This window comes from Pecten maximus, chromosome 4 (genome assembly GCF_902652985.1).
Source record: "Pecten maximus chromosome 4, xPecMax1.1, whole genome shotgun sequence".
NCBI lineage: Eukaryota > Metazoa > Mollusca > Bivalvia > Pectinida > Pectinidae > Pecten > Pecten maximus.
In genome coordinates this window covers 9,486,002-9,497,245 of record NC_047018.1, presented here as the reverse complement: position 1 = coordinate 9,497,245, position 11,244 = coordinate 9,486,002, and the positions used below count along the sequence as shown (strand labels likewise).

General features: G+C 39.1%; 1 protein-coding gene across 3 annotated transcripts in view; it reads left to right on the top strand.

Moving 5' to 3' along the window:
* The first annotated feature begins 1,856 nt into the window (after positions 1–1,856).
* Positions 1,857–11,244, top strand: part of LOC117325166 (hydroxymethylglutaryl-CoA synthase 1-like) — a 42,922-nt gene continuing 33,534 nt past the window's right edge. For 2 of the 3 annotated variants that reach the window (XM_033881153.1, XM_033881151.1), the window contains exon 1: positions 1,857–2,131. The gene's annotated coding sequence lies outside the window, so the exon portion shown is untranslated. Of the gene's footprint in view, positions 2,132–10,652; positions 10,768–11,244 lie in introns of those variants that run through there. The other variant, XM_033881152.1, reaches the window with a different exon arrangement.

Below are 11,244 nucleotides of genomic sequence, written 5' to 3'. Positions count from 1 at the left end.
AAACATTTAACTGAAATATATTTTTTCAATAAAGCCCTAAGAAAAACACACACATATTTACGAATTAACTGTGGTGATATGTAGCTGTGGATACATAAAGTTGACGGTAAATAAATATGTGTTCCTACCACAGTAGTAGGTCCTACAATATATCTATAACAGTATAAGGTGTATGTTCGAATTCGTGAGAAGGCAGTTGGACAGTTGCTCTTCGTGCAATATTTATTTGAATATACGGAAAAATCAAACTTGAAGAAGCTATCAACAACATTTTACGATACCAGGTCGACGGAATAATGATTCTGGAGTTACAAACATATATTTTGAATACAACCCGTTACTGTATACGTATGAGAACGGGACCAACCAGTTTTCGTGCATTGGTGTAAATCTCCTTGCACGTCGCATGCATGTCGCGAGAGGTCCAGCTGAAGAAGCTGTCTTGTTTTTATCGTTTCGATATAATTTTACATATATTTATGATAACGTGACTAGAATTCAGTCAAATGAGGCAGTTTTCAAATATTCGATGCAGCCTATCCATTTTGGAAACGCAATTGCATATAATTGTATCCATGCACGAAGACTGAAATTGTGTACTGAAATGTGTTATTTTGATATTGAACTTAAGGATAAGGCGTCCCATTTTGGGTACTTTTCGCCAGGTATAACTCCATGTGAGTCTGTCTCTTTTTAAAGGTGCTATGTCAATCGGTCGTCAACGTATAACACACGCATATATCCTTTTTCAGTTTAACAAAATGTTTGCTTTTAACATAGGATAAAATATTAAGTGTAATTATTTTCTATGACCTAATTTGGGTCACATTAAGTAGTTCGAATGATGATGTGGACCTAGATACTTCCCCGTGTAAGTAAAATGAGCCATTATTTGATGAGAAACCTAATATATAGGTCTCTGATCATTGTTAACGATGATGACGAGTTCACGGACAACACAGTTCTGTTGAATTTATATTACAGCGTCGCTAACGAAATGTTTTTCATTGGAAGAATAATTGGTAAAAAAAAACTCGTTCTATAACTAACATGGACATCTATGTCCGTAAACTAACCCGCCATCCCGAAACTAACTCTTCAATCCGTCTCTCGAATCCATGCACGTCGGATTTGTACCGTACGCTACGGAAGAGCATAAGGGCCATGCAGAAAAAAAAATCGTTTTGATTTTCGTATTAGAAAGTTATGATTTCGACTTAATAACTATTTCGAGACATTTTTAATGAAAGATTCTAACTATAATGATCATGCAAAATTGATAAAAAAAATCTCAGAACCGTTGATTCGTGGTGCGGCGTAAAGGTTTAAAGAAGATATCTACAATATGCGTCTCGAAATAGCCCGTATTCGCTGGATATGCTTGTAAATCGACTGACACTTGAGGATTATCGGGACCTTTTGGTATATGCGAAAGTCTATTATTATCTGACTGCACGTGCAATTTCGACAGATATTCATCTATCAGCGGTTTGTGTATGACAAATTTTAATTTAATCAATCAAAGTCTATATGTATAGTAGCCCGGGTTTTCTCTGGCCCTGTCACCATGTCTGGTGTAGGATGGTGACAGGGCCAGAGAAAACTCGGGCTATATGTATAGGAATATTTCATCGAGATATCTTCTAAACTCATAAAACTTAATTTTTACTGTGAAGAAAAGGCACATGGAGTTCTGACTATAAATTACCTTGTCGCATTACGCGGGAAACGAGAACTTATAAACCAATGATATCCTGGCTAACAAAGATGTATTCAATGTTGAAAGGTTAGCGCTGATTGGCTATGCTTTCTATATCATTCAAACGTTTGTAGCTAATGACGCATTTGAAGTAATAACGTGATATCGACTGATGAAATAATAAACACAGTGTACATGTATGCCTCGTGTTTGCCCTTGGATAGGATAATGACTGTGGCATTTAAATAACTTTTACGTCACGTATGATGCCTTTGAGACGATCGTTCACAAGAATATTCAATTTTGTACTGTAAGAAGGTAACACTACACCCAATACCATTGTGAAATATGTTGGACTGAGCGAACAGGAAACACGGTGTCGCCACGCCGAGTCCACGCATTTGGTGAATTTCACGGACTCGCCGATAACAGGTGGCTAGCATTTTTTTTTTTTACATAATCAGTAGTGTAAGTGGGTCAGTCAAATATCGAAAACTAGATAACTTGTTTGGATAGTATCTGTTATTTTGCTCAAGAGAAATGGATACCCCCGGTTATAGTAGTCGCTCAGTGGCTATAGGTTCCTATATATATGACCTAAAATGAAAAAGAAATACACTAGGGTCCAACCCCTTTAATTAGAAATTTCATTCTGGATCAAAGGAACGTGTGAAAGCCTCTGTTCATAGTTCTGTGTTGTGGAAGAGGGTATTAACAATACTAGTATTGTGATTTTGAATATTTATTATCAGATATCTTCACTGTTTGTCAAGCCTTGAAGTCTTACCCGTAGTTGCCAAAAACACAAAGTAAATATCAAAATTACTAACCTGTATTGTATGGTTTTAAAAGCATATAGCAGTTTAATCTATCTGTGTTAAGTGATACAATCTTGGTAAAAAAAAATGTTCTGACTTGGTTAGACAATTTACAAAATATTAAGAATGAAACAAACCTACTCCTAATTTAATGCCTGTTGTTGGAAGTGGCAGTACAGTTTCATATGAGAAATATTAAGTTATATTACACTGCAAGAAGTTTTGTGTGTACCTGCTTCAGAGTGTTTCATAATGGCCAAGTAATACAATATAAAGTACATATAGTTCATAAATTCACCTCTAATAATAGAGGTTTGTCATTGTTTTTACTCATAAACGATTCATCATTACTGGAGTTATTCATTTCTCACTGACAGTGTATGTTTGATGGGGGATATATACCAGGAGCTGGACACTGGTATCAAAGACTTACACAGGTTGGGAACTCTAGATCTAGTCTAGAGTATAGACGGTCTCAACTCTGCAAAACATTGATCTTTAATATTTTACGATTGAGTGTACCCCAAATAAAACATAAAATATTGGATTTGGAATATTGGAGTGATAACTGTGCCTATTTTGCATATTTAAAACAACTTTTGTATGAACAATTTCATTTTTTCATTGATTTCATCCAAAATTGCTGTTTTTTGGAAGTTGGAAAATCCTAGAATCCCTGTTGTCACTATTTCTTCAAAAGAACAACAAGGATTTCTTAAGCTACATATTCCCTAATAACCTAATGTTCTAGTTGCAAACATTTATTAATGGTAGTCTAAGATGCTCATTCACGCTTTCCTAACTTTAAAATGACCATTGGACTGGACACTTGACCGGGGAATCTTTGCGACATCAGTGTATAAAAATAACTTGCCATATTTATTTTTTTATCGCAAGAACAAGGCTTCAACAACATACACTACACATAACTACACACATGGCCGTTTGTTTGCATATCAAGTATATGTGAACTTGCCTAATAATGCTTTCATTTGAACATATGAGCCAAATATTCTCGTAATAACTGATCAATATACACAAACATACAGCTAAATACCTAAATACTTGTATAGCAATATGTTTACAACAAAGCATAGATAAAATTCAGATTGGTGAAGTTGACAATGTTTAAGGAATACAGAAAAAGATAACCAACAATCAAATAGATGTCCTGCAAAATTGGAATTCAAGTCTATTCCCTTTTCTTCTCTTGCTAAGTCCGCACAGATCAATTCTTTATCTAAGAAAATCCTGACGTTTTGCCGATTCCACGTTCACTCCCGTTTATGTTTCTTTTTTGGCGGAATCTGGCTGTGTTTTGGCAGGTCCACGCTTTCAGTGTTCAGCCATTTGTGTTAACTGATAACCTGCCGTTGCATTCTGGGACTAATTTGCATAGAAACTTGGTCCGTCAGACCTAGATATTATTTTTGGGAATTTTCTGTATACTTTCATAAATACACATTTTCCTCCAGTTTTTGATTGACGATAATTTTTTAGGAATATCTAACTTGTTTTGTTTATTATTCTTTTGTAGCAAATATTATTCCTTATTTTCATTTTTGTTTTGCCGGCAAAAGGCAGGCGACATATATATATACCGTATTTGACCTAATAAGGGCACAGGGCACGGGTAATTGGCAGTGGGGGCGCCCTTATTAAGATAATAATTAGTTTTTCTGAAGTTTATGAAACAGACTATACCTTATAGCAGAATACCCAAGGCTATGGAAACGGTAAAATATTCAATCATAAAAATATTCCAGATGAAGATATCTATTCATTATCATATATTAAGCATAAACATCACTTGAATATTCCTGTAAACTTGTAAACCATGCCAGCTGATCTTTTGACCAGAGAACGTGTGTTCCACTATTTATGTTCAAATGGAACTCTTTTGTGTTCTATTTTTCGACACAGGTGATTTCCCAGATCATATCAGACATCGTTTTCTTTGACCTAATAATTGATTTACAATGTCTTTTACTAGCTTTCTGTTCTGAACAAAAGCTATTTATCAACAAGAATGAGGTCTTTTACTTTATCTTCAAATAAAGATGGTAAGTTATTATCTGCATGTGTGTTTAGTTTCAGGTGCTCTTTGCACGGACATGTCATCTGTAGGAATAGACAAAATGTGGCGAAAACTTGTGTTCCAGTTACTTAATTTGCTGAAGAAAATTGAACACATAAAGTAGCTTTATTTCCTTGAAAAAAGGTAGGGGCGCCCTTATTAGGGCAGGTGCCCTATTAGGTCAAATACGGTAGGTATCACTACCTATACAGCGCCAGTGTTGACGTCGTCTGCACAGAGGTTTCCATGCGATTACCCAAGATCCCTTTGGCCGATCAAACTCAAAGTAAATGGTGTTTTTCCTTATCGCAAGTGCTTGCTTGAGATTACTTTTTAGTTTTGAAGGTCAAAGGTCACTGTTACTTATAAAGATGAAATAATTGTTTCCAGGCATGTGTGATAACTGAAGTTCCAGTGGCCAATGAAACTTAAACTACTTCGTGCAGATCTTCCTTCCCACAAGTGCTTGCTTGGGATTGCCTTTCAGGGTCAGATGTCAATGGTCAAGGTCACTGTTACTAAAAATAGAAAATTTGTGTTACTATAAATATCAAATCTGTTTCCCTGCAATAACTCTTGTAATCTCCCAACTTTCTGTGCAGGCGACATATCCACTTCTGTGGAATTCTTGTTTTGTTTTGTGATACAAAAGCTGAAATTAATTCTGAAAAGTAGGAAACAACACATGCATTATCACTGTATTTTATTACTCAGAAAAATGCAAATTATTAATATCAATATTTAAAATGAATATATTTCTTACTTATCAACTCAGCCTCTTTTAATTAAAAGTGTCTTTTTCACTAAAATATTATTCCTGAGTATCGGGAATATTTTATGAAATATGTATATAGGCCTAGTAGGATTTTTTGTTTTATTTCATTGGGGAGTGTGGGAGGGGTCAGGTTGATCCAAAAAATGTAATTTGATGGTTGGTTCTAAGGTCTTTCTAGGATCTCATGTTTATCAAGAGACTGTCTGACAAACAAACCTATCACCCTCCTAACTGTAAATTTGATGGTGGGTACCAAAGCCTCTCTGAGATCCCTTTTTAACAAGATATTGTCTGACAAACAAACCTATCACCCTCCTATTTGTAAATTTGTCATCAGAGTTGGGCAGACACACACTTAACTGTGCATAAACAGAAGACTTAAGAGGGGGACATTGATGACTTTATGGTTTGACAATTTTATGGTTTGCTAATAATTATACATTGTCCTTAAGGGTGTCCGCTATTACAGGTTTGACTGTACATGTATATCATTATGTAAAGTCGTTTTAAATGGCTAGGGAGTGCAAATGACAGGAAATGTAGCTTTGTGCATCTTACAATGTTACAAAAATAAGAACACAAGGTTAGGTAAGCTACAGTTATAAATCTTGTACTGAGATGGTAAACACACATTGTCTTAATAAATACATGTAATAGAAACTGAAGTACCACATGCACAGGTATGGCCGGCTAGGTGACCCCCTGTCTATACACTCTATGTATATATATATATACGTACCTGACATCCCTAGTGTAGAATATAATGTTAACATTGATACTTGACCCCTTAATATCTTTTCATCAGATTTTACTCCCATTGCTGCTAAAATCACTGTCATGTATGTATACCCATCAACATTAGGGAAAGGTCTTTTCAAGATGGCTGACCAAGATGATCACAGAAGATAGTTGTGCATTTTAAGCTACAAAATTACTTATTTTTAAGTACACTCTCACCAAGACAAAAACAAAATCTGACTCAGAAATAGTTAAAATTTATATAATAATATTTATCTGCTGCTAATTAGTTCATAAACAACTATGAATTAATTCTTTGCAAAGTTGGATTTTTCTCAGTCTGTGGATTTTTCTCAACTCTTTGGAGTTTCTTCAGACCTATGGAGTTTCCTCAGTCTTGTGAAGTTTCCTCAGCCCTATGAAGTTTTCTGCCCTGTAGAGTTTCCGCTGCCATTTGTAGTTTCTTCAGTCCTATGGAGTTTCCTCAGTCCTATGGAGTTTCCTCAGCCCTGTGAAGTTTCCTCTGCCCTATGAAGTTTTCTGCCCTGTAGAGTTTCCTCTGCCATTTGTAGTTTCTTCAGCCCTATGGAGTTTCCTCCGTTTCTATGGAGTATGTTTGGCCTTGATGAGTTTCCTCTGGCCTTTGAAGTTTCCTCTGGCCTTTGGAGTTTCCTTTGCCATTTGAAGTTTCCTCTGGCCTTTGAAGTTTCCTCTGGCCTTTGAAGTTTCCTCTGGCCTTTGAAGTTTCCTCTGGCCTTTGGAGTTTCCTCTGGCATGTGGAGTTTCCTCAGTCCTATGGAGTTTCCTCAGTCCTATGGAGTTTCCTCAGTCCTATAGAGTTTCCTCAGTCCTATAGAGTTTCCTCAGTCCTATAGAGTTTCCTCAGTCCTATGGAGTTTCCTCAGTCCTATGGAGTTTCCTCAGTCCTATGGAGTTTCCTCAGTCCTATAGAGTTTCCTCTGGCATGTGGAGTTTCCTCAGTCCTATAGAGTTTCCTCTAAATCTGGCCTGTTGAGTTTCCTCAGTCCTATAGAGTTTCCTCTGGCCTTTGAAGTTTCCTCAGTCCTATGGAGTTTCCTCTGGCCTTTGAAGTTTCCTCAGTCCTATAGAGTTTCCTCTAAATCTGGCCTGTTGAGTTTCCTCAGTCCTATAGAGTTTCCTCTGGCCTTTGAAGTTTCCTCAGTCCTATAGAGTTTCCTCTGGCCTTTGAAGTTTCCTCAGTCCTATGGAGATTCCTCAGTCTTATGGAGTTTCCTCAGTCCTATAGAGTTTCCTCAGTCCTATAGAGTTTCCTCAGTCTTATGGAGTTTCCTCAGTCTTATGGAGTTTCCTCAGTCCTATGGAGTTTCCTCTAAATCTGCCCTGTTGAGTTTCCTTAGTCTTATGGAGTTTGCTCATCCGTGCTGACTTTCCACTACACAGTTGAGTGTCATATTGGCCCTGCTGACTTTTCACTGCCCAGTTGAGTGTCATATTGGCTGTGCTGACTTTCCACTGCCCAGTTGAGTATCATTGGCCCTGCTGACTTTCCACTGCCCAGTTGAGTGTCATTGGCCCTGCTGACTTCCCACTGCCCAGTTGAGTGTCATTGGCCCTGCTGACTTTCCTCTGCCTAGTTGAGTATCATTGGCCCTGCTGACTTTCCTCTGCCCAGTCGAGTATCATTGGCCCTGCTGACTTTCCTCTGCCTAGTTGAGTATCATTGGCCCTGCTGACTTTCCTCTGCCCAGTCGAGTATCATTGGCCCTGCTGACTTTCCACTGCCCAGTTAAGTATCATTGACCATGCTGACTTTCCACTACACAGTTGAGTGTCATTGGCCCTGCTGACTTTTCACTGCCCAGTCGAGTATCATTGGCCGTGCTGACTTTTCACTACACAGTTGAGTGTCATTGGCCCTGCTGACTTTCCTCTGCCCAGTTGAGTGTCATTGGCCATGCTGACTTTCCACTGCCCAGTCGAGTATCATTGGCCCTGCTGACTTTTCACTACACAGTTGAGTGTCATTGGCCGTGCTGACTTTCTACTACACAGTCGAGTGTCATTGGCCGTGCTGACTTTTCACTACACAGTTGAGTGTCATTGGCCGTGCTGACTTTCCTCTGCCCAGTTGAGTATCATTGGCCCTGCTGACTTTCCTCTGCCCAGTTGAGTATCATTGGCCCTGCTGACTTTCTACTACACATTCGAGAATCATTGGCCCTGCCGACTTTCCTCTGCCCAGTCGAGTATCATTGGCCCTGCTGACTTTCCTCTACACAGTTGAGTATCATTGGCCCTGCTGACTTTCCTCTGCCCAGTTGAGTATCATTGGCCCTGCTGACTTTCCACTGCCCAGTTGAGTATCATTGGCCGTGCTGACTTTTCACTGCCTAGTTGAGTGTCATTGACCCTGCTGACTTTTCACTGCCCAGTCGAGTATCATTGGCCGTGCTGACTTTCCTCTGTCCAGTCGAGTGTCATTGGCCCTGCTGACTTTCCTCTGTCCAGTCGAGTATCATTGGCCCTGCTGACTTTTCACTGCCCAGTTGAGTATCATTGGCCGTGCTGACTTTCCTCTGTCCAGTCGAGTATCATTGGCCCTGCTGACTTTCCTCTGTCCAGTTGAGTATCATTGGCCCTGCTGACTTTCCTCTGTCCAGTCGAGTATCATTGGCCCTGCTGACTTTCCTCTGTCCAGTTGAGTGTCATTGGCCGTGCTGACTTTCCACTGCCCAGTTGAGTGTCATTGGCCCTGCTGACTTTCCTCTGTCCAGTTGAGTGTCATTGGCCGTGCTGACTTTCCACTGCCCAGTTGAGTGTCATTGGCCCTGCTGACTTTCCTCTGTCCAGTCGAGTATCATTGGCCCTGCTGACTTTCCTCTGTCCAGTTGAGTGTCATTGGCCGTGCTGACTTTTCACTACACAGTCGAGTATCATTGGCCCTGCTGACTTTCCTCTGTCCAGTTGAGTGTCATTGGCCGTGCTGACTTTTCACTACACAGTCGAGTATCATTGGCCCTGCTGACTTTCCTCTGTCCAGTCGAGTGTCATTGGCCCTGCTGACTTTCCACTGCCCAGTTGAGTGTCATTGGCCCTGCTGACTTTCCTCTGTCCAGTTGAGTATCATTGGCCCTGCTGTCTTTCCACTGCCCAGTTGAGTATCATTGGCCCTGCTGACTTTCCACTGCCTAGTTGAGTATCATTGGCCCTGCTGACTTTCCTCTGCCCAGTTGAGTATCATTGGCCCTGCTGACTTTCCACTGCCCAGTTGAGTATCATTGGCCCTGCTGACTTTCCTCTGTCCAGTTGAGTATCATTGGCCCTGCTGACTTCCCACTGCCCAGTTGAGTATCATTGGCCGTGCTGACTTCCCACTGCCCAGTTGAGTATCATTGGCCCTGCTGACTTTCCACTGCCCAGTTGAGTATCATTGGCCCTGCTGACTTTCCACTGCCCAGTCGAGTATCATTGGCCCTGCTCACTTTCCACTGCCCAGTCGAGTATCATTGGCCCTGCTCACTTTCCACTGCCCAGTCGAGTATCATTGGCCGTGCTGACTTTCCACTGTCCAGTTGAGTATCATTGGCCCTGCTGACTTTCCACTACACAGTTGAGTATCATTGGCCCTGCTGACTTCCCACTACACAGTCGAGTATCATTGGCCCTGCTGACTTTCCACTACACAGTCGAGTATCATTAGCCGTGCTGACTTCCCACTGCCCTGTTGAGTGTCATTGGCCTAGCTAGTGAAGGTTCCTTAATTTGTCATTGCTGAGTCCTTGACCCTGCCAAGTTTTCTCATTCCTTAACAGCTGGCCATGGAAGTCCCTTTGACCAGCCCACCATTATCGTTGTTATATATAACACCTATAAACATTGATCTACTGATGTAGACTTTATAATGATATGTTAAAACAAAAAAGTATATATAGTGCAGCATTTCAAAAGGATCAACTGAAGATATGAAACACTAAAATATATAAATGTTTGTAGTAAATTTAGATATTTCTCAAAAATAACATTCAGACAGTTTTAACTTGGATATATTTTGGCTTAATTATCACTTACACATAATCCAATTTCAAGCAGTTATATAAGGTTTCCTGCTGTGTGAGTTTACCTTGTAGTGGTAAAAAAAGCAACATTTTAATATTGATAGCAGAGAAAGGGAATAATGTGTATAATAAGATTATTGATATAGGTCAGATGACAAAATGTCAAAATTATCATGGGTTGGATTGGATAGATTTCTATGTATATAGATTTTAATATTTACAAAATATATAATGTGTATGTTTTTATACATCACCAGATGTCAACAATGTCAAATGTTAATTACATTCACACATATGTTACATCTCATTATGGCTCGCTAAACTAGCCTGTTACACACATTGACTGTTACGTATATACAGGTGTATAGTTATAAGGTACCAGGTATTCACTGTAACCAACTTCAGACTGGCCACATTCCAGTTTATGGCTATACATAATACTGTCATACATAATGAGACAGTTTACGTTATTTTGTGTGATACATATTTAGGTGCCATTTCTAGCCTAACCAGCAGTAATACAACCAATAGAAAGATGACAGCAATAAGCCAAGCTTGATGCTGTGGAAGGCTACACTGTATATCTACATCTGGAGGCTTGTCATAATAAGATACCTGTAATGGTAGGTCAAATAGCAATTCATATTAGATACTTCAAATTTTAAAGGTAGGTCGAATAGCAATTCCTATTAGATACCTCTAATGGTAGGTCGAATAGCAATTCATATTATACACATCAAATGGTAGGTCGAATTACTATTCATACCAGTACTTATATTATTGTGTCTTGAAAATGTTATTCTAGAAAGACAGCTGTTGTGTTGTTTATTGTCGAGAAATTTTATGGTATATAGCTAGAATGATTGCCATTTTTCATCATGCATAGTATGTATATAATATTGAATATTTCAGTCCCTCAGTGGATGCCACACAATGGTGAGATTCCCTCAGTTGTGTTGTATATGTCTAGAGTTTATGTGTAATGGACGTGGATTATTAACACTTTCATTGTCGGAGTTAGTGTTGTCGTGTCTTGGATTTTGATTTTTGTGTGATGGTACACGCCTGGCTTAGTAATCTTATTATATCACTGTTTATAT